A 23,880-nucleotide genomic window follows, 5' to 3' on the forward strand; every position below is an offset into this window, starting at 1 on the left:
GGGGGCGGGTTGAGTGGCGGCCTTCTGCTTCCTGCAAACCCAGGACGCCAGCGTTCACGCTGCCCAGCACCCCCTGTGTGCTGCTCACATTAAAACCAGCTGAGACCCGGAAAGGGAGCTCAGCCCGGCTGTGGTCCAGGGCCGGCCAGGTCTGAATCTCGCAGCTCCGCGGGGGGCGGGGAGCCTGGGAGGTCCGGCCTCTGGGGGGCTGGGGGAGGCTCCCGCTGATCCCGGCAGGCAGCCCTTCCTCTCCCTCCCCCTCAGTAAAGGAAGGCAGGGAAAAACGTGTTTTTATAAATAGCTCCAGCCCCAGCTGATTTGTAAATTCAGTGGGTTTTTTGTGTCAGTGACATCACCCTCTTCCCCATGGCAACCCTCGACGATATCAAAATTGCCAAGCAACGTTGGAGCAGGTCGTTGCCTGAGGATTTAATGGAGAAATCCCAAAGTGAGCCGCGGTGCGCGGTGGAGGAGGGGCACGCCGAGGCGGGGAAGGACGCTGGAGCCGCTGTTGCCGCCTGCCAGGCAGCCAAGGGCCAGCTGGGGCTCCTCGGGCCACGTTCCCTTTGGTAGCCCTGCTGTGGTCCGCAGGTGGGGGAGGGCACTGCTCCCCTGCCTGACATTCCAGGAGCCTCGAGCAGTCATCTAGGTGACTAAGCTGGCCCACTGACACTGAGTCACCCGCTGGCTTGGAGGTTCCTTTTTTCCCTTTTGCATCTGATTATTTTGGGAACCGGAAACTTGGAGCTGCACCTGAGTCTCACCCCTTCTAGCCTCCCCTCCCTACCTTGGGCACCGTGGACGATGGGACCTGCTGAGAGTCTGCCGCCACTTCTTAAGGACATGGAAGACGCTGCAGGGGCCCGAGGTGCCGTGGGAAAGACTCCCGCCAACAAAGTGCAATAGCAGATATGGTGATCAGGCTGCTGTGTCCTCTAGAGGTGTCTGGAGAGAAGGGGAGTCTGGCCCATGCTGACTGGAATCCTCCCGGGCTGGCTTTGAACTCAGCTCCCATGAGGTATTTCTGTAAATGAGTGTCTTCTAGGGTCAGCGTGGCATTTGAAGAGTGAGGCTGGACTGGCTTAGGCTGGCCTGGGCAGGTAGGTGGCTCTGTGCTGGGTGTGGCCCCACGTGTGTGCGAGTGTGTGTGCTGCCTGTGCTGAGGACAGCAGGGGGCATCCGCAGAGAGCTGGCGATGGGGGATTTGGCAGCAGCTCACCCTCACTGGTGCTGGACCAGCCCAGGTTCTGAGATGGGCGCTGTGGAAAAGGGAGCTAAGCACCTGGCCCGTGCAGGGTGAGGAGCAGCTCCAGCTCAGACAAGCCCGGGCCCTCTCTGAGTCCACAGCACAGACACACGGCGGAATGCCGGGGCAGGGAGTGGTCCGGGGAGGCAGGCCCAGGATGGAAGCCAGCCCGCCAGTGGGCTGGACAGCACAGGGGCTGCTCCCTCTTCTGACAGCCCTGGGCACTGAGGAGACAGCTTTCTACCAAGGAATTCTGTCGCTCGCCCATGCGGTGCCGGTCAGCGTCTGTGCGTGCTCTCTGCCCAGCTCCCAGGGGTGTGTTTCCTGAGAAGAGTGCCGGCCGGGGCTCAGCCTCCCCGTGCTCAGGACCCCACTGGGGGCCGCTGCTTGGCCTGGCACTCAGGCCAGAGCCCCTGGCCCCCACGGGGCATGTTCCGCTGTGTGTCAGGCAGAGGGGCGTGGGCCCCCTCCCTCCCCCACACAGCTGGCAGCTTCACGGGCACACCGGTGAGTAAGCTGCCGAGGGAGGAGGCTCTGTGCCCACAGAGGCAGGACGACACCAACCAGGAGCCTTTGGGAAAAGCGGCTGAGCGAGAAAAACACTGAGGTTTTCTTTTTCTTTTTCTTTTTCTTTTCCTTTCCTTTTTTTTTTTTTTTCTTTTTGCCTGAAGGGAGTGGTGCTTCCTGGGCTAGAGACAAGCACCAGCCTGCACTGGGGAGCTCAAGGCCCAGCTGCCTGGAGGAGCGGCTACGGTAAGGTCCCTGCTACCAACTTGGACATGGGCTCAGGCTTCCCAGGCCAGGGTGGAGTGCAGAGGTGTCCAGGCTACTTGCTATGTGGGACAGGGGAGCAGCTCTGGATTCCTGTGGGCCCTGTCCAACCTGCCACTCCCTTTCCAGATGGATTTTGAAATAGCCCAGTCCAACCTGGCCTCTGGTGTCCTTATTTCTGCTATTCCTGCCTGTACCTTCCTCTCCTCCTAGGCCAAGCCAGTGCCACCTCTCCTGGATGCCCTCTTCCCCTCCCACCTCTGGGACACTCCCCTCTTGTATTCACCCCACAAATATTTATGGAGCATCGCTGGGACCCAGGCTATAGGCCATGCCTTATGGGGAGGGCTTGACCTGGGACAGAGTCTGACCCCGAAACTCACTGGCAGGCAGGGTTCAGGGGTGCCTGGCTAAGTGTCACTCCTCCTCACAGGCCTGGGGCTCCTCACTGCAGCTGCAGGTGAGCGACCTGGTTTGTTCCAGGGGTGTCAGGCACAATGAGCTTGGGGTGTTAAAGTGCTGGGGCCCCACCAAGAAGCAAGGCCAATACGGTGTAATTTGTTGTTTTGCTGGTGTCATACACCAAGGTTGGGGGGCCCTGCTTGGGTTCTTTTCCTAAGCTGGTTCTGGTAGGAACCAGGCTCTAAGTGTTGAGGATGAGCTCTCTGGGCTGCCTGGCCCTTGGGCTCCACAGAAGCTCGTCTAGGAGCTGGGAATAAGGCCTTTGGGCCAAGTAAGGGGTCCTCTCCACGGATCAGGAGTGGCAAACCTGGGAACCCTCGGGCCTAGTCAGGAGTGGCTGTGCACCAGGAGCAAAGCTTTAGGAAACACTTGATTTTGGGGAAGCTTTGTGCCCGTGAGTAGCCGCAAGGTGGGAGTGTGGGGGCTGCCTGGGCTTCCTGGTCCCCCAAGAACAGACCAATTCTTTGTGAGCTGAGCTCTCTACGAAGTGCCAGGCACAGGGAAGGTGCAGGCAGGGGGAGCCCATGGGACCAGAGTCAGGATGAACCCCTAAGTGTCTCCTTCTCAACTAACCCCCACACCTGGCTCCAGGATGAAGAAATCCTGCCTCCCCACAAAAAGTGACTCCAAGCCCGGGTCCCCTTGTGTCCAAGCCCAGGGGTCCCCTGTGTGTGCAGAGCTGAGCAGCAGCTGCTGTCCAGCTGGGTCAGCGTGGCAGAGGGTGTGGAGTGCCAGACAAACAGCAGGCAAGCAGGGTGGCATCTGGTGGAGCCAGGAGGGAGCAGAGGTGAAAGGCCAGATACAGGGGCAGGAGAGGGAGAGGCTGCCTGAAGTTTAAGGACGGCTTCGGGAGGGCTCTGGACACTGGTTTTCTTATACCTGCCCGCCTCTGTGGGATGGCCCGGCAGGGGGTCGGTGGAAACGCCGAGACTGTACTCCTTACACACGTGGCCCCAGAGGGAAGTCCAGCACTCTGTCTGGGTTGTGGAAGGCCGAGGGACTCGTGGGAACCTGTCCTGTGGCCTAAAGCAGAGCCCTCCTCGTAGGACGCCCTCTGCTCCATGAGTGGGAAGGTGCAGGGCCCAGGAGCAGTGTCTGAGACTGGGAAGTAGAAAGGGTGCTGGCAAGCCTCATCCACAGGCATTCTGCAGCCTGCCCCCACGAGGGCGCGGAGAAGAGAGTTCATTCCTGCGCACCTGCTTTGGGGGAAGGAAGCGGGCGGCTACCAGGCTGGAGTAGAGCATGGGAAGGTGAAAGCCTGGGGGCAGAAACAGCTCCCCACCTCCTGAGGCCCCACCAGCCCTCCTGCCCGGGAGAGCGCGCTGACTGGAAGCCCCCTTCTGAGCTCAGCCCTAGGGCCCACTCAGGGCTAAGGTGAGATTGTGGGGTGTGCGATAAAGGGAAACTTGTCTTGGCAGGATGCGGGCTCCAGGCAGCACTTGGGAGATGGCAACTGGTGCCTTGTTCTGGCTCGCTTGCAGGCAGGATCCAGCTATTGCCTGACTCCCAAGTACAAATCACTGGTGGCAGAAACAGAGGGTGGCGGAAGTGCCAAGAAAGGAACAGGACGGGGCCCTTGCCCCGGGAGCTCACAGCCCTCGGCAGAGGAGGGAAAGGGAAGCTGAGCGCGGGGCTGACCCCACCGGAAGCCAGCTGAGCTGCAGTGCGACGGGGGCGCTGCCTTCTGCTCGCTCTGGGCTCCCTAGTCATCTCTGAAAATATCCGTCATGACCCACTCAGTCTGGATAATTTATAAATTTAGACCAATATCAGGAGGTGGTTCTTAACATAGAACTTTATGAAGGTAGACTTAAAAAAAAAAAAAAAAAGATTAGCTGAGAATGCAAACACAAAGGAAGAAGCGGCTTCTGCTGGTATGGGCGGAAGACGGGTTCTCAGGGGCCAGAGAAGGCAGAATGGTGGAGGGTTAACAGCAAGAGTCAGCAGGTGAGTGTCAGGCCCCGGGCAGCCGGTTCCTGCCAGGTGACCTCAGATGAATTACCTCATCTCGCTAGGTCTTAATTTCCTGTCCTGTCCAATGGAGATAATTATAGGACCTATGAGACGGGGTTGTTGAGAGGATTATTAGGCACCGTGCAAACACTCTCAGCCACACGGCGGGCACAGGAGCGCTCCGCAGCCCGGCTGCTATTGGGGTGACTGTTAGTTTCGGAGAAACAAAGCGCTGGGAGGCAGCGAGCTCCCTGGGGTCTTCAGGGGAGTTGGAAAAGGCTTCATGGAGGAGGCGGCTTTGGAAGAACTCCTCCGTCTAGAAAAGTTGAAGCACTCAGAATGCTGAGAGAGCCATGCCTGATAATGTTGGAAGAAACGCAACACCAGGTCCATTTTTTTTTCCCAAATAGCAAACTGCTTTTCCACTGAAGTTCTCTAAAGAATAATTTGAGACTGTTAAGAGTTCCTTCTTTTTCTGGGGGTGTAGAGTGTGACGTCTTGAGACCTTGGCATGGACTGCACGTAGTGAAGGAATCTAGCAGCCTGGTCTGACTCTGGTCACGTTCTTCTCTGGGCCTGGAGTCTCGTCACAGGGCGGCCCCGCCTCCTTGAAGAACTGTGTCCACACCTGGAGGAGGTGTGTTGTGCAGCAGGGCCAGACTGGCGACCACAGCGATCTCTGGGACTGCTGTGGCAGGGGACTTGGAAATGCCCAGGATTCATAAGGCTCAGAGGCAGAGACATTTTTCTTTTCCTACCCGAGGGTTATTGCTCTATGAATTTAGGAAAGAGAATCCCAGGTTCTGTTCATCTGAAAGAACAAGGCAAACCCAGAACACGAAAGACTTTCGTATGCTGGGGGAATTAGCATGTAAAAAAGGGGGGGTTTCCTCGTAACTACATGGGGCCACATCAGCCCTGGCAAAGGGACGCCCATTCCGACCAGCATTTTCTGTACAGTCTTGTTATGATACATCAGGCAGCGCAAGACCCACACGTCCTCACAGAGAGACAGTGATGGCCTTGCTTATCCACCCGCAGGTTCTCTGTGGCAGCTCCCCCCTGAGAGTGCTGCATTGTCAGCCAATGCTGGCATCTTCTGGTTGGCTCTGGTTTGCCCAAGACACAAAGCATGCAGGCCCCTGGGCCTCTGGCTAAGGGGGCGGAGGCAGGGCTGTGTCCTGCATGCTCAGGCTGCCCAGGACCAGGGGTGGGGGCCTCTGGGTGCTCGGAAAAGCAGGTCCAGAAAGCTCAGGTCATCTGAGGCACTGTTCTGTTCTCTGCTCCCAGGGTGGCAGCTCACCCCAAGGCAAATAGCGAGGAACCAGTGACCGTGCTCAAGGCCCCCTGCTGCCAACCTGTGGGTCCCAGCTCCCGAAGGCTGCAGCAACAACAGGGTTAAAACCGGAAGGACTGGTTCTCTGGTTCAGCTTCCTGGCCTGGAGCCTCCAGTCTCCATTTTCTTTCTTTCAGCTTCAGGTGAGGCTTCAAGTGGAGTTATGCAAAAAGGCACAGAGGGTGGAGGAAGCCAGGGGACCCACTGGTGACAGCCTCCTTGCAGGTCCAGAGCACAGTCCCAGGTCGGTGAGGAGAAGCTCACAGGTGGAAAGGGCTGCCCCAGGGAGGAGCCGGCTGCCTTGGATGGCTGTAGCCCATTCAGAAGGAGTCCCTAGGAATATTTAATCCAGCCATCGTGATTTTAGAGAGGGAAGAAGAGGCCCAGAGAAGGGAAGTGGGTCCTGAGGCCACGCAGCTAACTGGCAGTTCAGGCCTGAGGGTTCCCGCCTCCCAGCCCCGTACGCCCACCACTCAGGCTGCCTTTCCACAGGCAGCAGCCTCGAAGGCACCCCAAGCAGGGGCGGGCACCTGTAGCTGCCTGGTAACTTGATGGGTTGAGAGCAGTGGTCCGACAAAGTAGGAGGGTGGACAGGTCCCAGCCCTCCTCTGTGGCTCCTGCCCTAATGGTCCTGGTCCCACCCCCACCCCCTCCCACACCACCAATCTTGCTCCTCATAGAAGCCCAGTTTAGCTCCTGCCTGCTCAGCACAGCCCTGCATAAAGAGGCTCTGCCCACCCCACCCAGGCCACTGAGTGTAAATGGATTGACTCAAGTTCTGCTTGTCCCAGGAGGCAGTTTACATTATAGCCAGAAGGCTGTCGATGTCTTAAGCCCAGGGGGATGATGATGAGAGTGTCTAGGAATGAAAGAGAAACTGGGGCAGGGGTTGCGGGTTGACATACGGGAGGCCCTTTACCTCGGGTGGATTTCTCCACAGTATATATACTCTGGCCCCTGGCAGGAATTTACATGTCCAATGGTTACCATCAGAGGTCAGATCTCAGAAGCAGGAGGCCTGTCATCTGTCACCCTGTCACCAGGCCCAGGCTGGACAAGAAGACTTCAGTATTATACTATTGAGGGTCTTGCTGGAGATGGTGCATCTGGAATTGAGGAAGGTGGAGGTCTCAACCCTGGCGAGGCATGGAGCCAAGCCCAGGGGCGAGGATGCAAGGTCCGGGAGTGAGCAAGGGCACAGGCTCCTGCGGAGGAGGGGCGGTCAGGACAGGAGGAGGAGCTGCCTCCCGAGGGTCCATCTTGCCAGCCACCAGAGAGGGTGTGGCAGTGCACACCAGGCCCTTGCCACACCAGCATTCACCTGGAGGTCCCAAGGCTGCCACCCCTGGGGCAGTCAAGGGGTGGGCCAGGGACTAAGGAAGGAAAGACCCTGAGAAGGGTGGGCAGCAGCTGCCTGGGCTCCTCCAGGACCCTCTCAGCCCAGCCCAGCCCAGCACAGCGGCAGTTACACAGGCCATGCATCTCTCACCAGCCCAGGGCAGAAACGGAGGCAGAGTTCCTCAAGCTCTATAGGTGGGGGGTCAGCGCTCCCCGGAGACCACACAGCCCACAGCCTGTGAACCTCGTGCATTTAGAGCTCAGGCGTTGTAGCCGGAGGGCTGTGTGGGGGCTCGGACAGCCGGCATCGCGCTTCCTCAGGCTCTTCCCTTCCTCTGGCCGGAGTGCTCACCTGGTCACAAGCCTTCTACTCCCCCCACTCACCTGTCCTTCCTTCAAGTCAGGCCCTGGGCACCAGGGCTTGGGTGCCGGTCATAGCCCTGCCCCAGCCTCAGACTGGGGTGGCCACCAGAGGCTCAGGAGAGGGAGGAAAGGACAGTGAAGGCACTGGGGCAGTGAAGGGTTTCCATTCAAGGAGGCTTCCCACCGTTAGTTCTGCCAGCCAGAGCGCCAGCCAGAGAGCTAACCGCCAGCAACAGACATTTGGGTGGAACTTTGAAGCCCATTAAGAGCAGGGGCTGCAAAGTGATTGCAGTGAGAGGATATTAAATGAATTCATCATGTCTCTAAGATGTGTGTTCTCAGCACAGAAGTGACTCTTCCCAGCCCTCCCCAGGGCAGCTTGTAACCTCTGTCCTGAAAACGGTGCCGCAGCCTGCACTGCCCCAGCCTCAGCCCCTTGAAGGGGCGGACGGTGGCCCCCGCATCTGAGTGGCTCGTCCAGGTCAACAGGCTTCTTTGGGACAGTCAGGCAAGTGTGGCCCCCAGTGTCAGTTTGCATTTGGGGAGGACCGGCCTTGTGTGTTCGCTTTGGCATAGGGAGCCTAGTGCAGATACAAGCTGGAGAAACAGCACAGAGAGGCTGAGAGAGAGAGAGAGGCTTCTGGGTGTGGGAGTTGCCTCTGCAGAGGTTTGAGGCAGCGGGCTGTGTCTGTCCGGTAGCCAGGCGGGGGGCCCCGTGGACTTCTCCCAAATACCTCACTGGGCCCAGACTGTGCTGCCCCTGGGCTGGGTTCTCTCTCCGGGGTCTGGAGGGGATAGAGCTGTGGGGTGGATTCCTTAGCAAGTTCTGCTGGAAGAGCCCTGGCATACATACGCCCCTGTGGCACACCAGACTGGGCTCTGCCGCTCGCTGTGGCAGCTATGTGCATGTGCAGCACGGGAGAGGGTTTTCTCCTCTGTCCCTCACCCAGGGTCAGGAACCTTCCACCCTGGTCTACATCTCATCACTCCATGCCCTTCTGCAGGGCGGGCCACACCCCCTCCCCCATTACACACATGAAGAGACAGAGACGTGCTGGAAGTCTAGGGAGGCAGGAAGGCCCTGGTCCTGCAAGAACCCGTGCTCTCTGCAGCGGGGCTCTGCCTCTCTCCTGCTCCAGGACCCCAGGGGCTTGGCAGTGTCTACCCACTCAACTCACACCCCCAGGCCCTCAGAGGTGGGCACCTGCCTCTCAGCCCCATCAACAGAGAGAGATGTGGTGCCATCAGAGTGAGCGGCACTGGCCCAGGCCACCCCAAGAGCAGGAAGGGATGGGTGTTGGACAGCCTGGAAGAGAAGGAGAGGAAGAGACCTACTCCAAAGACTGCCTCCCTCCCAGGCCCCAGCGGCTGCCTCCAGCCAAGGAGCAGGCAGGCGTGCCGGGCCCACCTTGCCGGCAGTGCCTGCATGTGGGCCTCATGGTCCTGGGCCCATTCCAAGTTTGTGAAGGACAGATGGCTTGATGCAGGGACTTCCGACAGGATGCTGGCTCACAGCTGGGGGAATCTAGCACCTGATTCCTAGCAGAGGACTCAGTGACAGGGTGGGAGAAAATGCAGCGCATCTGCCCCTCACCCCCATGCCTGTGTAGGGGTCCTCATTTCCTTGTCAGAAACTGGGGAGAAATCAGTGTCACGTGACTTACCCATACAGGGTGGCAGTGTTGGCACAAGGAGGCAAGGGACTGGTGCCCCCCCCACCAGTTGTTCCCAGGACCATGACCTGTCATGGTCAAGTCATATTGGGCAGTGCTCGGAGCTGGGGCCTCGGAGCTGCACAGAGCTGAGACAGCCATCAGGCGGTGCACGTGGGTGGAAACTTGGGCCCCGCCATTCAGCAACTACCAGACCTGGAGCTGGTTCCTTAACCACCCGGGTCTCAGTCTCTTCACCTGTAAAGTGAGATGATGGGACCATCATTCTGTGCCAAGGTTGTGGCGAAGCCTGGAGTGAGATGATACGTGTGGATGGCTGAGCATGGGGCCTGGCCCGTCGGAAGCGTTTAATAATTGGCAGGAATTGTTACTAGTATTATTAGAGGAGGGCAGAGTCATCCAGAGGAAGGAGCCCTAGCAGTGAGCGAGCTTGTCAACAGAGTTCCCGATCCCCAGGCGGCGTTTCAAGTCATGCCGCAGAAAGGCGCAGGGAAAGGATAATGTGTTTGTGTTTCTAAACCACAAGCCAATCGTATCTTCCCTCTTTGGTCCTAGCCCAGGCTCCCAGCCCTCGCTGTAGGTGCTCAGACGTTGCAGCAGGCCCCAACAGACCCAGGCCGAGAAGGAGCCAGCAAGTGCCCGCCCCGCCCAGTGCGCCTTCTCACATGGTTCTGGTTGGCCAGTGCCCTGGTGCTGGCAGGGCTCCCAGACCCATCGCCCAGGGTGAAATGTCAGTTCTCTGCCCCTGCTCAGAGCTCCTGCCCAGTCTGCAGAGCGGCAGTGCATGGACAGCTCCCTCGACCTGAAGGCCTCTGCGGGGCCAGGGTTCTCCAGAGGAGGTGGTCCCTGGTCCCTGTACCTGGCCAGGCGCAGCGCCGTGGGAACAGGGCCAGAGGCGGGCGCGTGGGTGCTGGAGGGGCTGCTGTCCTCCAGACTGTCCCTGTCTCTCCCTGCACTGGAGTTCTGCCCTGTCCTCCTGGGCAGGCTGAGCTGGGCATGGCTCAGAGGACAACAGAGAAGGGGAGGAGTCACCCACAGGAGTTAATCAGTCAGGACCTATGTTGCACATCCCAGCCACCCTAACTTGCAGACAGTCGTCCAAGCCAGTGCCGCTGACCCACCCATAGATGCGACCAAAAGTGCCGAAACGTGGGGCTGTGAGGGCCCTGAGCGGGGCCCTGGTCAAGCCTGGCATCCAGCATGGAGCTTTTCTCTAGCACACCTGAGGCCTTCAGTGACGACAGGTTCATTACCTCCATAGTCAGTCTTATTTGGGGGTCTCTACCTCTCCCCAAACCCCATCAAAGTTCCCAAAGGTGGGGGGACCTCAGGGTTCCCGTGACTCACTGCTTGCAGGGTGAGGATGGGACTTGGCTGGTAGCCTCTCTGGAATACCCAAGCCTGGATTCAAACCATATTAAATAACAAATTGACTTCTGATAATATTCTAGTGTTTACACCTTGTCATAGTTCAACGGTTCAAAAGTACTGCTCAGAGCTATCATTTTGGTATATAAGGTATTTTCTTGTATGAAGAGAATTCATGTGTGCATTTGCTTGTCAGTAAAATATAATTTAGGGTGCTGATTCTAGGTTCAGTGATGTTATGCATTTCATTCTAGCTTTGGCTCATGGCTCATTTCAAATCCTCAGCAACCAACTCCCCCTGCAAGCCCCCTTCCCCACCCACCCAGCACAACCCACTTCCCACAGCCAGTGCTGCTATGTAACTAATCTGTGGAGGAAGCCATATTTGTACCACGTTGCCCCTTTGTCCTCTGCTCAGCAGGCAGCTTCCTGGGGGGCTGCCGGAGGTCAGAGGTTGGCTAACAGAGTTGGGCCTATGGTGTAGCCTGAGCAAAGACAAAGAATTTTGGGGGGAAGACACGGAGAAGAGGAGGGAGACAGGGTAAGGAGCAGAGCAGAGACCTGCCTGCGACCACCCCAGCTTCCACACTGCGCTCCGGCCCACAGGGCCAGCATCTCCAGCAGACACCGCCACGCTTCCCCACACAGGCTGAGGGCGCTGCGGCAGCTGGACAGGAGGCAGGCCTGCCTGGGGCTGGCGAATTCCCACTCACCAGCTTAACTAAGCTCGGTGGGAGTCTGGAGTACACTGTGCGTAAGCAATACAGCCCATATGCAATTGCTTTATCTGTAAATTGCAGTGATGTAGCTAAAGAATTCGTGAAGAAAAATGATACATGACAATAGTAACCTCAATTAATAACCAAAGTTTGAGGTGCCCAACACCTCTGCATTGCCCTGGGTCCCCTTGTAGTCATACTACTGGTCACCCAGCCCCCACTTGCAGGCAGCCAGTTGGGTCGCAGGTGTACTGAATTTCCAAGCCAGAATCCCCTCACCACTCAGTTGGACACAGCTCCTTCTGGGGGCCAAGTCTAAAACAGCAAGGATATTCTCACTTCTTTATTGGGGAAGGGACAGATGGCCTCTGCCCCTCCCCCACAACATTATTACACAGGAGAAATCACCCTCTGAATCAAAAGAACTAGGGCAGAGGGCAGTCAGGAGTGAGCTACTTGGAAAAGCCATGCTGGTCCTAAGCCAGGCCACTGAGGGTACAACCAGGAGGTGCTGGCTGTGGAAACGAGCCCCATCCTCTGTTTGGGGGTGCAGGGCCCCTGAAAGCTTTCTTTCCCCCAGAGGTCCCCTACCTGAGGCCAGAGAGTTGTTAGAACTGAGCAAGGTCTGGCAAGGAAACTGGAATCTCTTTTAATCCCAGCTTTCCTGCCCAGGACAATTGTGGAGTCCTCCCAGATGGAGAGACAGGCCAAGGTGGCAGGTGGCAGGACTCCCGCTGGGACTCTCGGAGATGTGTGGGAGGTGACCGCAGCACCTCTAGGATCTGGGAGGAGGCAGCCCAGAGCATCTACAATGCAAATTGACGAGTTAATTACACCAAGAGAGGCTCAGCAGATAATCCAGGTCAGGCGGGCCTCTACGCAGAGGCCCTGGGACCTGGTGGCCACTGGCAGATCACAGCGGGCCAGGCCGGGATCAGGGTTCCAAGGTGATGGGCCAGAGGAAGCCCGGGCCCAAGGGTTTAAGGGAAAGGGTTGCGTAGGGAGGCACCGCTAGCGCAGAGAGGCTCCTGGTCACGTCCCCCCTTGGCATTTTTTTTCCTGGGCAAACCCGGGCCCGGGCTCTGTGTTCCCCGCCGAGTCCTCCCTGGGGCCACACCCTGAAATCAAACTCGCGGCCAGGTGAAGCGGGCGTTGTACCAACTTGTAAGCGCGGCCTCCCCTCGCAGTTCCTGGCGCCCAGGTCCTTCCCGCAGAGGGCGGGCCGACTCCCGCGCCCTCTCTGAGTGCTCCGGGGGCTTCCTGATCGCAGGTGGGTGTCCCAGCCACCCCTGGAAGCTGACTAACCTCCCCGGGCTGGGGCCGGGACCAGGGGACAAGCTTCCCTGTACGCATGGCCCCCTTTCCCAGTTTCTCACTCCCTGAAGTTCAGAGCCGCCGGTGCCTGAGCGCAGGGACTGAGAGCTCCGGCGCTGCGGTCGCGGATTTACCTCCAGGGTGCGCCGGGGTCGCTGAGAGATTCCCGCCCCATTTGGGCCTGGGGGGCGGGGAAGGGGGCGCTGTGGCCGCTGTGGGTCAGGAAGCGGCAGGAAGAAGGGTGGGAAGGGCTGCTGCACACTGCCCCCTTGCAACCTGTGAGTTTCCCTCCGCCTCCCTTTGCACCTGAGAAAGTGGCTCAGCGGGCAGGCTGGCATGGGGCTGTTCAGAACGCTCTGGATTCCAGCCATTAGCAAAATCCGTGGGGACACTTGACATATTTGTCACAATGGCTCTCTGGTCTCTTCCCATCTAGGCCTCACAGGACTGACCCGCAAGGTGCTTAGTGTTCCCTCACCGGGTGCCTGAGAGCTCTGCCCACCGAAGGGTGAGGAATCAGGAAGAAGAGGACACGAGGGAGGCAGCCGGCCAGAGGTGAGTGAGGGGCCTCCATCCCCGGTAGGGTGTCCAGGAGGAGCCTTCGGAGACCAGCATGAGGACAGATTGGAAGGGACAGTGAGCAGCCAGGTGGCTCTCCTAGGCTGGCCCGTTCTTGGTCCTGTTAGGCAGCAGCTGTCATCCCTTTTAGGTGCCATTTCTCAATCCTTAGTGTAGATGCATTGTTACTTCCACCACCTCAGCCCACAGCAGGCTGCTGGGCTTCGAATGCCCCGCCCTGCCCCCGGCCCAGTCTCTGCCTGTCATCAGGCACGATGCCCGTCTGGGGCAAGGCAGCGTCTCCACAGCTGTGCACAAGAAGTCAACCGCAGGCCCAGCGCCGGTGCCAAGCAGCCCAGGAGGCAGTCCCAGGCAGAGGTGCTGCTCTGCACACCCCAGCCTGACAACTTGCTCCCTGGATCTCCAACCTGCTGAAATTGCTCTGGCTTTTCTGGTACCCAGTGTGCAGCATGCATCCTGGGATGGAGATGCTGCTGGGGACACTAAGCGCTAAGACATAAGGAGTTCCCAGGGTATAGCTGTGCTTTCTGTGCCTTGCCCCCTTCTGGTGTTCTTTTAGGGTCTCCTTGTTTTTGTAGGTGGGGGAGTTGAGGAGGCTTGGGTCTGTGTTCAGGTCTTTTGTGGCCGTCACAGCATTTATTGAAATGCTGTGAGCTCCCCATATGCCATGTGTGGGACAGTGACTGAGAACACATTCGGAACAAAGAAGAGCTGGGTTCGAATCCTGGCCTTGCCTTTGATTCCATAGGCAAGTCGCTTTACTTCTTTCCAAACTTGAATGTTCTCGGCTATAAAATGGGGAGGATCGTGCCCTCCTTGCAGGATAGTTGTGAGGAGTCACCGTGGGAAATGAGAACAGCCCAGCAGAGGACCACATCTCTCACCTCCACTTGTTAGTGTTGGAAAAGGTGAAGCTACCTGAGCTCTCCTCGCTTGGAGAACGTTGAGAATGGTTTGGCTCTGTGGCAGGAGACTCTGGAGCTTGTTAGAGCGAAGCCCCGGGAAGACAGCAAAGGCAGAAGAGGGTCCGTGGGGTGAGGGCAGGGCCCATTTCTGGAAGGGGGTATGAGTTTGGAGGCAGAAACAGTGGCATACTCTGTGTGTGTTCGTGGTGACACTCCACACAGGTGTTGCCTGGGGTAGAGGGAGCCTCTGGCTTGAGGCTTTCGGTCTCATGTCTAAGTAGCTCTGGGATCTGAGGTGGGTCGTTTACCTTCTCTGGGAACAGAGGAGCTTGGAGTTGGAGAGACTGGGATTGGATCCCAGCTCCACACTTACCATCTCAAACAATAGCTTCTCTTCAAGCCCCGGTTTCTTTAGTTGTAACAGAGCACGTAGTGTCTACCACGTAGAGTTGTAACCATCGAATGCACTAATAATAAAAAGCACCGGCGCTGTGCCTAGCGTGTTCTGGGTACTTGGTACATGTACTTGTGTGCATTCCCTTTCTCGTCTCCTCCTTCCTCTCCCCAGCCTCCTGTCGTCTTTAAACTGTACCCAGCAAAGCAGATTTGGCTCAAGTCACAGTGGTACTGTAAGCATAGAGTGAGGAGGTAAATGAAATAGAGAAAGTTAAGGGCTGTGAAAACACAATCTGTGTGTGTGTGTGCGTGATTGGGGACCTGATCTTGTGAGTGGACGACTCTGGAAGTTCCCTCTGGCGAGGCACTGAGGACTCTGTGATGGGGACCCAGGCCTCTGCATGCTGAAGCTGTTGCAAATCCGGGCTGGTGAGACAGAGCCTGGCCTGCAGTGCCCCCAGGCAGGCCATGCTTCTCTCTTCTCTTGGAGATAACCCCATGCCCAGGAAAGTGCAGTCCTGGGGACTGGGGAGGGGTTAGGATTCTCAGCACAGTGAGCAGAGGTCGGAGGGCTGGTCCGCCCTGAGCTGCCACCGCTGGGCTGCAGCAGAGTGTGCCGCTGGAGCCGGGCCTGAGAGGCGAGCCTGAGTCAATATTGACCTGCTCTGGCTGGCCAGCCTGGCTCTTTGGCCTCTTATTCAACTGGAGTGTTGACACAAGTGATTGAATGAGCTTTATTATCATATTCTTTTCAACAACAGCCCCATTATCTCTCCCCTGGGGATTCACTGGGACCTATAGTGTGGGAATGATGATGAGGGCGGGGAGCCCAGACATGCAGGCTTGTTCTGTGTGCAGTGCCCTCTGCCCTGCACACACCGAGTCTCTCTGGGCCACTCCAGTGGGACGACAGGACCTGAGTACTACTCAGCGTCCTGGGGACACTCTGCACTGCAGCACAGTGGCCTCAGGCGGATCTTACGGAACCCTCAGACAGTGGCCGTGAGGGCCAAGGCCTGGGTCTAGGACCCACCTACCCTGCTGGTGACAGCTGGGCAGAAAAGCAAATGAAATTCTCTTCAGGCCCTTCCCCCTGGTATGTATTTGGGGGCCAGGAAACGGTGCTGGGGTGCCACCTTGCCTGACTCTCACGTCCTATAAAGAAGGGCGGATGGTAGTCCTGGACACCCAGTGGAGGCTGAGAAAGGACAGAGCTGAGCCCCACACAAAGGATGAGTAGCAAGGGGACCGAGGGACAGAGGGCAGGGGCCTCGGGAAGGGGGAGGGGCTCCCCACCACCGAACTCATCAGAGCAGTGCGTGAGCAGGAGACAGGCAAGAGGGACTGCGGTTTGGGCAGGGCCAAAGGGGAGGCCAGACCCCCGAGTGAGGCATCACCGTCTCCTCTGGTGGGAGGTGAGCTCAGGAGGGTGACCAGTGACATCTGTTTGGAAAGGCAAGCTAACTCCACGGGGGAAAGGGCTCCTTTTGCTCACTGTGGTCCCAGATCCCAGAGCAGAGTAAGTACACAATAAGTACTTTCAAATAAATTAATGAATAATATAATTTTATATTTAAACGAACTCCAGGAAGTAAAGTTTGAGAAAACTTCTCTGGCCAATGAGGATTCCCTGATGGGAGGCTGGCTGTGGCCCACGCTCTTCTCATCCGGGGGCTGCGAGGCACCTGCTCCTCAGGACAGGTGTGCGGGAAGCCGCAGACTCTGGGTGAGAGGGCCGGCTCTGGAGGTGACGTGACAGCGTCCTCTGTGGGCCACTCTGTGCCCGGATGGTGGCAGTAGGAGGGGTGCCTGTCTAATTGCTGTGGAACTCAGGGTCATACTTCTGTCTCAGTGCCGCGATTCTAGAACAGTTCTTCCCCCAAGCAGCACCCTGGGTGGGCCGAGAACTGCGCCTTGTGGGCGGAGGGAGGCGGCAGCTGACGGCAGCCATGTCCCCCTATCAGGGCCTGGGACAGACAGACAGGCTCTGCCCTGTCTTTGCTCTTTGACTTGGGAAAATCACTTAATTTCTCTGAGCGTCGGTTTCCTCATCTGCATGATGGGACAGTAACAATCTCACCTCACGGGCTCGTGGTGAGGACACTGCACGTGAAGCGCTCGGCCCATGACCCGGCGCTTACACCAGGCCCTCCCTGAGTCACGGTGACTGGGAATGCCCAGAATGGGGCCTCGAGCTAGAACACATGCTGTTCTTCTTCCCACTCCGCCACACAGGAGAGGCTGGCAGAGGCGAAGGAGTCCACTCGTTGGGCACCACCTGAAAGGCTGAGGCCTTGAAAGGACAGTAGGCCAAGGCCACAAGCTGGAACTCAGGAACCGCGTTCCCTGGGGCCACCCTGAGCCAGAGCTCAGCTCTGATTAGCAGGTGCCGAGCCTCCGGCAGAGGAAGCGGTGCTGTGCCCCCACTCTCGCTCCCCGGCACTCAGGGCAGGGCGCTGGGTGCAGCTGCCTCCGTGCCCCACCCCCCCCCCCCCGTCTTCCAGCTGCATTCCCAGCACACAGTTAACCAGCACCCCAGAATGCAACAGACCAGGCCCCGCCCCCTTCAGAGTAGCTGCACACTTCTTTGGCTCGGTCTCTGGAAGCTACCTTCCCAGCCTGTGGTGTGTTCCTGTGAATCCCTCCCAGGGGCTAGGTGTCCCTTCCTTGAAAGGAATTCAATGTGTGGAAATAGCCAAAACCCACTGGAAGCCAGGCCTGGAGGGTAAGGTGGGCGACCAGGTCAGACACCACCACTTCCGGTGAAAGCAGACTTGGCGGGTTCAGAGAACACTCGGTGTTGGTTCAAGATGGGCCCCAAAGGTGGTTTCCAAAGAGGACTTCTGGAAGTACTGGAGCCTGTTTAGAGCAGTCGGAGTCACTCCCAACGGCCGCCCCCAGGGGCCGCACTCATCGGGATGTCAGAGCTGTGGTCCGTCTGAGGTCCAGACGCAGGCTCATTTCACTATAGTCCTGCCTGGGGCTTATGGGACCTGGAAGCTTGGTAGCCCTCGCACCCCAGGCCCTGGCCCTGGAGGAGGAGCAGTTTGGGAGGGTGAGCCCCGCGCCTTGGCTGCTCTGCTTACCCCTGTATGACCTCTAGGCCAGCCACGCCACAGCGCCCTGCTCTGAGGGCTGCCACCCAAACCCTGTGTGGTCAGGGAACTGTAGCAGCAGCCACAAAGTTCTGCCTACCACTGCTCGAGCCAAGCCTGTGGGCTGCCTGCCTTCAGACCGAGACCCTGTGGAGGCGGCCTGACCTACTGGAGAGAACGCACCCCTGCTGCTTCTGTGGCTTTTTTGTACGTGCCAGGCCCTGACATCACAGCCACCAACATGAGCTGTTTGGAATATTTCACCCACACCTCACAAGGCAAAAAGAAACCTGGTTTCAGATAAAGTGAGGGTCCGCCTGCAAGTCAGGGCAGCCCCAGCCCCCCTGGCTTCTGACTCACAGATCAGCCCGGAAAGAACCTAGCAATCTTGGTCTATGGAGCTGGCCCTGGCCCACTCGCTCCTACATGTTGCCGTGAGCTCACTCAAGCTGCTCAGTCTGGCTGTGTTCACAGAGACCCCAGGAAGGAGACTAACAGCAACCCAAGGCCCTCAGAGTAGGCCCGGTGGGTGGAGCAGGGGCTGTGGAACCCCATCTAGGGCCCAACCCCAAACCCCGGTTCTGTGACCTTGAGCAAGTTATTTAACCTCTCTGAGCCCGTCTGGATTTGTGAATAATTATAATTCCTACCCCCTAGCGTTGTTGTGATTAAATGAGTTGATCCTTGGAAAGGGCCTACCACATAGCAGGTGCTCAAGAACAGTAACTTCCCTTTCTGTCTCGAGTCCCTTCCAGCATGACAGTCCCCCCCCATCAGTGACCCCATTCTGTGGTTCCCCGAACTCTCCCAGCAGCTCTGCCCTCGGGTGCACTGGGTGTGGCAGCACTTCCTCCAGAGACTCTTCCAGGAACTGATGGGCTCCTCTGCCGGCTCCTGCTGGAGGAAGCAGCCTCCCAGGGAGCTTCCTTCTCCGACTGGTTTGGGCCGAGCTCTTCCCTGCCAGCACTGGCATCCCCTCTGGTCCAGTCTCGGTCCAGCCAGCTGGAAAGCAGCATCTGCAGACATTCCGAAGAGGAAAGTTCAAAGCATTCCTCTGTCACAGCGATGCACCCCAGCCTGGGGAAGAATCCCCCTGCCCTGTGCTGGGGAGAGGTGTCAGACAGACAGGAGGCCACCCTGAGTCTGAGCTGGCGCCCTGCCTCTGTCCATGTCTCCTGCAGAGTCTGAGGCCCACAGCACTTCCAAGTCAGAAGGAAAGGTAGACTGGCTCTCTGAAGAAAAATCATCTTCCTTCCTCCTCAGGGTCCCGTCTTTGAGGAAAGTGCCTCTACTAGATGAATTGAGTGTGGATGCAGAGGTGAGAATCTGGGGATGGCAACTGGAAGGGCTGGCGCTGGCATGGCCTCTTTGTGTTAACACTACGCCCTCAGGGCTGGTGCAGCAGCGCCCTCCCTGGGGCGGGGGGGGGGGGGGGGGGAGGTAGGGTGGAAGATGGAGAACTAGAACCGGCACCTTGAGGGCCCCTGTCTGGGCAGGCAGGTGTGCTCCCAGGGCTCGGGCTCTGTGGTGGGAAGGAAGCAGGATGTTCGTGTCTCAGGTGTTTCACTCCCAATGACTCGGCAGCATTAGATACCTGAGTGGGTGAGTGGCTCTTCGGGGCTCAGTCATCATGGATCGCCCTTTTCTTTAGAGAAGCAGTTTGTTGGCTTTGAGGAAAATTGAGAAGAGTAGAAAGATGGGGTTCCCCTGGCTGATGTGGCTCAGCTGGTTGGGCATCGTCCCCCAGAGTGAGAGGTTCCTATTTGGTTCCTGGTCAGGGCACGTGGCTGGGTGGGGGTTGGTCTCGGTCAGGGCGCAGAGCACGTATGAGAGGCAACTGATCAACTTGATCAATGTTTCTCTCCCTCACTTTCTCCCTCCCTTCCCCTCTCTCTCTCAAAAAATAAAAAAAAAAGAAAGAAAGAAAAGAAAAGAAAAGAAAAAAAAGAAGGGGTAGGAGGAAATCACCTGTAGTCCACCAGTCAAACTCAACAATAATGAATACTTTGCTGTATTTCCTTCAACCGCCATTGCATTCACACTACATATACAAATCAATCTTGGTGAAATCTTTAGAAAGAAGCCCTGCTCCTAACCTGTGACCTCAATCATTCTGCGTTGGTGCAGAAGAGAAAGGGGTTCTGTGGAAAGTACCCTCACAGGGCGCCCTGACTAGAAACCCTAACTGGGCAGGAGGTGGTGGGCAGCAGTCCCGCCCCAGCACACACCTCCTTTAGCAAAAGGGCCTTAGGCAGGCCCTGTGCATTGTTTCTGGGCGCCCTGGTCGGCACAGCTCTGAAACACCCCCTTTCAGCCCCTCCTTCTGATCTCAACTGTCCTGTAACACAATCCCCTGGTCTGTGTTCTCCCACCTTCCCGAAACTGTTCTGAAGTTCCCTCCTTAATTTCAAATGCACAGAAGCAACCACAAAACTGCTGTTCTCAGCGTCCTCTGAGATCTTCTCCCTGGTGTATGTTGTCAGTTTGGATCAAGTAAACCCTTACAAACATTAAAAAAAAATTATGCATTGGAAAACTAAAACCAGGTAGTTTAATTTACCTCTGGGACCCCTGGGTGTGGACGGGTTTCGGCCCCAGCAGGTCAGAGGCTTCAGGAGACGCCCCCCCCAAAACACTTAGGCTCTGCACAGTCACTCGCAGGGGCCCCCGGGCAGGGATGGCCAGACACTGGGTCCCCCTCCACTGGCCCCACCACCACCACTCCCTCCAGCTTTATTATTTCATCCTTCACATTTAGATCCAATTAATTTTGAGGGGTGATATGAATTCATTTTTCAGGATTCCTTTTTTTATGTGGCTATCTAATTGCTCCACTGCATTTATGGAAAAGGTCATCCATTCCCACCGTCTGCAGTGTCACCTTTGTCATGAGTTGAGTGACCTGATATGACTGAGTCTATTTCTAGATTCTCTCTTCTATTCCACTGGTCTGTTCATCAGTCTTTGTGCCGGCCTCATATGTATTAATTAATACAGCTTTACAGTAACCTCGATATCTAGTAGCATAATCCTCCAACTCTGTTCTTCAAGGTTGTCTTGGCTATTCCTGATTCTTTATGTTTCTCTGTGAATTTTAAAATCAATTTGTCAATTTCCACGAAAAGAAATACATTGAGATTTTGATTGAACTAAATCTATAAATTAATTGAATAATTGACATCTTGACAATATTGAGTCTTTCAGTTCATGAACATTCTTTAATATCTTTAATTATTTTATACTTTTTAATGTAGAAACACATTTTTGATTAGATTAATTTGTAGGTATTTGATATATTTATTGTAAAATGGTAAATGGTATCTGAGGATTCTTTTTCCTGGTAACTTCTGACATCAAATGAGAGAGTTTTTTCTTCCCGAGGCCATTGCTCCAGCTCGGACACTAACTGGGTGTTCAACCATTCAGTTCAGTTCAGCTCTGGCACTGACTTCCTGGGGGACGCACAGACCCCGTGGGGTGGGGCTCGGTCTCCCAACCTGCCCCCACTTCAGATTCCAGTTGCCAGTCGTGGGCCACCTGTCTTTCTGACCAAATGGCCATAAAAACAGGGGTTCCCCTGACCTCCTCCTCAGGTTCAGTAATTTGTGAGAATAGCTCATGGAACTACTTACTTACTTGTACCGGCTCATTATGAAAGATACAACCCAGGAGCAGCCAGAAGGGAGAGATGCGTGGTGTAGGGATGTGGCCAGGAGCATGGAGCTGCCACGCCCTTTCCAGACGCCTCACCCTCCCGCACCTGGGTGGGCTCACCAACTCAGAAGCTCCCTGAGCATTGCCACTCAGGAGTTTTTATGGAGGCTTCATTACACAGGCGTGATTGATTAAATCACTGACCACTGGTGATTCACTCAGTCTCCAGCCCTTCTCCCCTCCCCACAGGTGGGGGCAGGGGAGGCTGAGAGCTCGACGTTCTTGTCACCCTGGGGAAATCCAAGGGTTCAGGAGCTGTGCACCAGCAACAAGGGGCCATGACCAGATTTCTATTTCCCACTATATCACAGAAACTGTTTTAAAATTTCATTTTCTATTTGTTGCAAGTATGTCAAAATACAATTGATTTCTCTTTTTTTAATCCTCACCTAAAGATATGTTTATTGATTTTAGAGAGCAAGGAGACAGGGGAGCGAAAGAGAGAAACATCTATCAATTACCTCCTATAAGTGTCTCACCTGGGGATTGAACCTGCAGCCTAGATACGTCCCCTGACCAGAGGTCAAACCGGCAACCATTTGGTGCACGGGGTGACACTCCAACCAACTGACCCACCCAGCCAGGGTTACAGTTGATTTTTTTATATTGACCTTGAATTAGAGGCCTTCTCAGTTTACTTACGTAAGCCCAAGGGTTTGTAGGTAGAGCTTTGCCCCCAGACTTTCTGTGTACATAATCATATCATCCCAGCAGCGCCGACTCCGCCACACTTTGGAAGAGTGCTGGCAGGCTCCCGGTAGGTGTGGGCTGCCCACTAGCTAAGTGACTGGCTCTGACCTCTAACTGCCCGTCCCAGCCCGTAGCCTGAGCTCCGTCATTGCTTCCACCGGCTCCCGCCCTCACCTCCACAACACCTGACCATCTTTATTTTCCCCCAGCCTTGCTTGCTGCCTCTGTGAAGAGTGTTCTGAAACCACTGTTGGGGGAGCCTCAGGGACCCTAGAGTTGTTCAGATGATCTGCTAAAGATGCCGTCCCCTGCAAAACCCGGGCCCTCAGTGGGGCAGGGGCTAGGGGAGAGGGATGTCCTGGGGGGAAGAAGTATTAGCCAGCTCGTCTTTAACTCTAGGGCATGTCCCTGCATCTGCAGGGAAGTTAATAGGGTGGGGGAGCAAGACGAAACCTTCCGCTCAGCTAAGCTAAACCCAGGATAGAGGGTCTATCTACCTCAGATGCTGTGAGGACAGACGGAGGGATGAACTCGTTATAGCCAAGGGCTGAGAGGGAGGAGGTTAGGTTTTACCAAACCATCAAGAATTAACAGTGAAGAGGTGTCGAGGGCCTGAGGTCCCAGAAGGCAGGCCTGGCCCTTTGACAGGGGAATCTGAGGCTGAAGTTTAGTGTCGCTCCCAGGCTAGTATCTGCTCACGTGCCCCATATGTAGGGCCTGAGCTTAGGAGCAGGGACCCAGAGAAGCGGCCCAGCAATCTGCTCACGTAATGCTCCCCGAACCCTGTGACCTCACAGGGTCTCCCATTAACCCCATTTTACCAATGAAGGACGCCACGGCTCAGACCATCCAGGTAACTTGCTCCAAGTCTCCCAGATTAGTTGGGGACCCCCACAGCTCACCTGCACCTCAGACAGGTGTATGTCACTCCGAGTCCTTGGTCCTCGGGGGTCCTGCACAGGGTGCTTTTGCTTGGAGGGGGTGTTTGGTGAACTCCTGAACCGCAAGGCCCTGGAGAGTAGCTGACATTCCAAGGGGTAGGACGTGGGTTCAGACTGACCCACACTGGGTGAACTCCAGCCGGGAAGCTGTGGCTATTCAAGCCCATGGCTGTCCTGAGTGGGTGCCAGCTGCTTCCTGGATCTGCGACCTTCTTCAGAACCTGCTGAAGTGCCCAGGAAAATGCTGTTTCCAGAGCAGGATCCAAAAGACAACACCCCAGTATCCAAAGGTCCCCCAGATCTATGGACAGATGAATGACGTGAGCATTCAAGAAACATATTTTTTTAAACCCAGAAGTGACCTTTTCAGGTGACATAAGAACCCACTAAGTGTATTTTATTTACCACACTAAAGAAAAAGATTTTAAAAATCCATTGAGCTATTCTGAGCCACTCCAGACACAGAGTGACCCTGTGACCCTGATCTCCATCACATGTGGTCCTGTCAGGGCCTTCCTGAAGGTGAGGCCGGAGCAGCACTTGGGAGGAGTCACCTGACCTCCTGTGTTTCTGTCTCCCTCTCTCAATCCGCGTGCCAGGGCCACCTGGAGGAGGGAGCGCACCGGGGCCTCGGCTAGACCCCAAACCGCAGGGAAAGGGAGGCAGGTTTGACTGGATGTTTTGTGAGCCAGTGTTCTGAGACCCAGAGAACGGGCCCCAGGGGGGCGGGGCTCTCTCCCCCGGAGAGCTTCACCCCTGAGACGGCTGCCCCTCCGGCTTCTCAGGGTCTGGGCAGAGCACCTGGTAGCTAACACCAGGGTCCCAGACCGGCAGCAGGTCCGCGACTGAGGGGCTGGCTTTCGTGAAGGTTGTGCGCCTCATCCACAGGCCTTCTGTGGTCAAGCCGTGCCGGGGCAACCCGAGCCAATCACAGTAAAACAGAAGACAACAACAAAAACTTAACATACTATTGGATTCAACTTCTTAGTTTAGTTTAGGACTTTCACATTCATGTTC

The 23,880-nt window shown here is 56.5% G+C and overlaps 1 protein-coding gene across 6 annotated transcripts in view; it reads left to right on the forward strand.

The window, feature by feature from the left end:
• The first annotated feature begins 424 nt into the window (after positions 1-424).
• The window catches only part of PAK6 (p21 (RAC1) activated kinase 6), a 35,096-nt gene continuing 11,640 nt past the window's right edge, over positions 425-23,880 (forward strand). Inside the window, exons 1-4 of one of the 6 annotated variants that reach the window (XM_036031661.1) lie at positions 425-1,100; positions 1,918-1,999; positions 12,980-13,098; positions 18,700-18,836. The gene's annotated coding sequence lies outside the window, so the exon portion shown is untranslated. Of the gene's footprint in view, positions 1,101-1,428; positions 1,754-1,917; positions 2,000-12,329; positions 12,500-12,549; positions 12,822-12,979; positions 13,099-18,699; positions 18,837-23,880 lie in introns of those variants that run through there. The other 5 variants (XM_036031657.1, XM_036031664.1, XM_036031670.1 and 2 more) reach the window with 5 other exon arrangements.

Source organism: Phyllostomus discolor, chromosome 1, assembly GCF_004126475.2.
Source record: "Phyllostomus discolor isolate MPI-MPIP mPhyDis1 chromosome 1, mPhyDis1.pri.v3, whole genome shotgun sequence".
NCBI lineage: Eukaryota > Metazoa > Chordata > Mammalia > Chiroptera > Phyllostomidae > Phyllostomus > Phyllostomus discolor.